The following is a 4,982-nucleotide window of genomic DNA, read 5'->3' on the forward strand; positions in this document are numbered from 1 at the left end:
GGTTGTGTTCATGTTGGGTGCAGTGGTGGTTGTGTTTGTGAACGCTGTTGCTTTATTAGTAGAGCTGATCCTTACAGCAAGTGAGTGAGCTCTATAGTCTGTGGTTTATTAATAATGATGTAAAAAACATCATCAAAAATATTTTTTATGTTATTTTATGTTATTCTTTTCATATATGAAACTACAATTTCCTTTTATCCTACGATAATAATTATAAATAGGAACTGGCCAGCGTACCGTGGATCTGAGAGTTATTCTCCTTCCTACTGAGTGTGTCTTCGCCATGTGCTGCCTCGCTTTACAAATATCTGCTTTCTGTAAGTACGATCTACAAACACGACTCAGTGTATGATCTGATGTGTAGCTGCTCTGTCTATGTTTTGTCATTCAGTTGTTGTATAAGTAACAGAGATTACAAGATAACAAGTTCCTTGTCAATTATTAAATAGAAAAAAATACATATAGGTCATAAAAAACTAAGTGGTAAACCCACTGCACAATTAGCAAACTAAAAAAAAAGTACAACAGTAGCTTTTCAGTGAGATCCTTTTTACACCTTGCTTTACTATCCAAAATCCCTCATAAAGAGTCATGACATTTGATACAGGGAGCCATGAAAACATGTTACATTACTACCTAATTATAATTGCTATGAAATTATTCATAAAATGCTTGAATACTTTTTTGCCCCTTTGACTTCTGAGAACAATTGAAAAAGCAGAAGTACCGTCTGACTAATTTTTGTTGGTATCTCTCATAAACATATAGTTCCCATATTTTTTACACTTAAATGATCCATTCATTATCAAACAAATTTTAATATTACACAAAGATAACACAAATAAATACAAAATGCAGTGATTAAATAAATTTATTAAGAGAAAAAAATCTGCCCAACCCTACCAGGCCCTGGTCCTTGCTAAATCATGATTAAACTGTGATTAACAATATTTTTTAGAAATCTGAGTTAAATGTCACTTGCCACACCCAGGCCTGATTACTGCCAGACCTGTTAAATCAAGAAGTCATTTAAATAGATCCTGTCTAACAAAGTAAAGCATGCTAAAAGACCTCACAAAGCAACACGCCAGGCCACAATCTAAAGAAATTTAAGAACAGACGATAAACAAAGTAATTGACATGTATCAGTCTGGAAAGGGTCACTAAGACATTTGTAAGGCTTTTTTGGACTTCAAGAGTGCAACGATGACTCATCCAGGAGCTCATACAAGAACCCAGAACAACATCTAAAGACCTGCAGGACTTAGTTAAGGTCATTGTTCATGTTTTAACAATAAGAAAGAGATAGGGGGCAAAAATGGCATCCATGGGAGAGTTCCAAGGCGAAAGCCACTGCTGACCAAAAGAACACAAAGGCTCATCTTACACTTGCCTTACACTTTTGGGTAAATATTCTGCGGAACTTTTTGGAAGGTGTGTGTCCCATTACGTCTGATGTAAAACTAACACAGCGTTTCATAAAAGAACATCACACATGGTGGCTATTTTTTCACAGAGGACCAGGCAGGTCTTGACAGCTTTTGTCTCTTAATACATTATATTATCTTTTATAACCTGCATTTTGTATTTACTTGTGTAGTTTTTGTGTAAACTTAAAATTTGTTTGATGATCTTAATCATTTCGATTGAATAAATAATTTTCAGTATGTCAAATATAAAAAAGGGGGGTGGGGCAAATATTTTTATGGTTGGGGTACGCATTAATGAAGTAAATGTAGTTAGTTACTGTACTAAAGTATTTTATATTTTTAGATTTTACTTAAACTCCCCTACATTATTAAAATATTGTACTTTCTATTGCAGTATTATACATCATTTATCACTAGATGTTGTACTTGAAGTGAAAAATATGGATTGTCCAAATTGATCTGATTTTATTTGACCTGTGTATGGGTTTAAACTTACTACTTCATCACCATGATCATGCCATGTGCATGAATAATACTGTGGGACACTAAGTACTAGCACAGAGAGAATGTGTTATTTTGCTTGACCTCAGGGATATACTAGTGACTACAATATAAAATGTATTAATTAACATCACATTTTTAACTGATGGAAAATAAATAAATGTCTAAAAAAAAACTCTTTAGTCATCATTTATAAGTAACATTTTATTTTCTTTGGGCTTAAGTCTGAACATGTCCCTTCTCAAACATTATGCTCACTTTATAGCCGGATCTGATTAGCATTGTGCATGCATTACTGTAAATATGACTGGGTTCTGTTCTAAAAGCCTCTTACATCTTCTCCATCACACAGGGAAGAAGAATCGGAACATGTAAGTGTGTAATGTTAATAAGATGTATTAAGATGTAGAATGTTTGATTAGTAATTCTGACATGATTATTTTTGCATTACAGATTAATACAAGACATAAACAGGCTGCGACAGATTTGTGGGTGTAAACAGCAACAGGGGGTGAGTACAGTATTTCACTGTGTTAGTTTAATAGTAAAATGAAGAATTTGGTCAAAATATCATACTTTTTATTAAATGACATTAACAGTTTTTAGGTTTTTACATTGTACATTTAATACACAGAACAGTTCCTAAAAATAATGTTCTTGCCTTAAACACAGGTCTCACAGCCACAAACTGAACTGGAAAATTTTACTCCTGTAGCTTAGCCCACAGCTTCGTAGCAGGTAAGCTTAATCCCTCATTATTTTATTCTATATTTATTATTTATAGAACCCCACAAAGTTTAAACATTTATTGTTTAAAACATTTTAAACAGGATACACAATAACAGTAAATAGCTTACTTGTTATTATGTTATGCTCAGCTATATACAGTTACATACGTTAAAAATATATTTTTCCCATTACAGTGGGCCAGTTATACATTTTTTTGCCAATGTACATTCACCTGCTTTCTGTACTGTCTAATTGTTTCTGTGACCTGACAGATTGTCATCCCACAACGCCCACTTGTGACTGTATTAATGGATTAACCCTGAGTTCTGGCACGATATACTGTACAGCCATGGGGAAAAACAAGTTCCCCCTCCTTCATCTCTATCTTTTTATTTATCAGGGGCCAAAGAACCATTGTGTAGTCCTCACCGCCACCACTAGTACAACTAAACACAAGTTTGTGCCAGGTGTGAAATAATTGCACAAGATTAACATATTATTACATTTTTAGACATCTGTAAAAGCAGCACTTTTGTCAGTTTGTTGTTGTGGAGGATACGGTGTGTGCCTGCATCATGCCAAGAAGAAAAGACTCAACCTGAGGGCCCTGGGTAGACTGGATGTATTCTTATAAGTAAAAAAGTTGTTTTTTTCATAATTGTGCACTGTAAAAAATTTTCTTAATTTTAACAGTAAAATACCGTATAAATGCTACAGAATCAAACCGTCTTTTACAAAACTTGGCATAACTGTAGAATTTACAGTAAAAAAAAAATTTTTAATTAGTTTAACAGAGTAAGAACTTTAATTTAACAGTTAAAAACATATGATAATCTGCTTTATTGCAGTAAAATTCAATATAATCTATTTATAAAAAGGAAGGTATTTGTTACTAATATCATGAAGCATCAGTTTATATTTTACTAAACCTTTGTTGATAGAGTTTAAAAATCAGAAAAATATCTGCTTTGTAAAAAAAATAAACAAACCGTAAATTGCCAGAAATTTACCATAAAATATACAGTAGCAACATTATTGATTGTACGAAATTGCGCTCATTATACTGTATATTTTACGGATTTTAATAGTTTTTTACGGTTTATAAATAAACCGTAAATTTTACGGTAAAAACTGGCAGCTGTGGTTGACAGAAATTTACCAGACCTGCACGTGCACACCTTTTCTTCCCTTTTTCCCTTCCTCCCTCTTTTAACCTTTACCTTCCCGAAGTAAAATCACCCCTTTTCCGTAAGACCTCGTCCGTTTTTCTTGTTACCCCCCCTTTACAAAATACATGAACATATTTAACACCTCTGTGCAGTATGAACTAAAAAGCCACAATGCAGGACAGAGGACATAAACTATTGTAACAAGTGTGTGATAAAATAATATTTTGTGTAAAGTTGTAATTAAAGTCCTTTTATAAAATGATATGCTTAGATTGTCTGCCCAAAACGCTTAAAAATGTCCACCCTGACACTTGTATATTTGATGTTGAGAATTTAAATATTGTTTTGCTGTCTTTATTATAAAATACATGGGACCATGCTGATGTCCAAGTCTTGGATAAATTTGGTTGGGTTTTAATCATTTGATTTAGGTTTGTATTCATCAATTAGTATAAAAGTATTTTTAATAGTTTCTTAACAGTAACATCTGAATGCTTAGCAATGTAACTTCTATCTCTTTTAGCTCCCAGCTAGTGTGATAAAATGATACTTTCACAGAATAGCTCAATGAATTCACTGTGGTTATTCACAATTAAAAAAGAAATAGTCCAACAACGATAGCAATTGTGTAGCAAGCATGGTAGCGTAGTGGTGCAGTTGCATTTCATGAGTTAAGACAGATTGCAGCAAGAGGAAACTCGGCCTGATGTATGTTATTACATTGTGAACATTTTTACTATTTAACTGTAACACATTGTTTTTTACTTATCTTTACTTTCATTATTTAGTTAGAGTTAGAGTGCACCATGTTGCTTGTTTTGCCTTCTTCTTCTTCTTCTTCTTTTTTTTTGGTAAACCTCTGTCTGGCTCCTAGTCTGCTGATTTCTGTCCATCTAATCCTCTGGTCAGCTACAGTATTCTATTGGGAACTTTGGAAAATATGAAAATAATCACTGGAGATTTTCATGATCTGTACAATGAAATTGCTCAATGTTTAATACATTAATGTCGATAAAATACATTAAATTATTTACAAAAAATATTTGATATGCAGTAAATGATAAATTATATGCACCTCCTTCACTGACCCATCAGTCTGGGTGATACTCAGAGATCTGAAGGTTATTCACCTGCAGCAACTATAGCAGGGATC

General features: G+C 33.1%; 1 long non-coding RNA gene across 1 annotated transcript; it reads left to right on the forward strand.

Annotated features, from left to right (window-relative positions):
- On the forward strand, positions 1–2,444 carry LOC128540996 (uncharacterized). The gene is made up of 4 exons (XR_008365613.1): positions 1–80; positions 222–317; positions 2,284–2,302; positions 2,385–2,444. It is a non-coding gene; the product is annotated as an uncharacterized LOC128540996 (long non-coding RNA).
- Positions 2,445–4,982: the final 2,538 nt, after the last annotated feature.

The sequence above is a fragment of the Clarias gariepinus genome, chromosome 14 (assembly GCF_024256425.1).
Source record: "Clarias gariepinus isolate MV-2021 ecotype Netherlands chromosome 14, CGAR_prim_01v2, whole genome shotgun sequence".
NCBI classification, from domain to species: Eukaryota; Metazoa; Chordata; class Actinopteri; order Siluriformes; family Clariidae; genus Clarias; species Clarias gariepinus.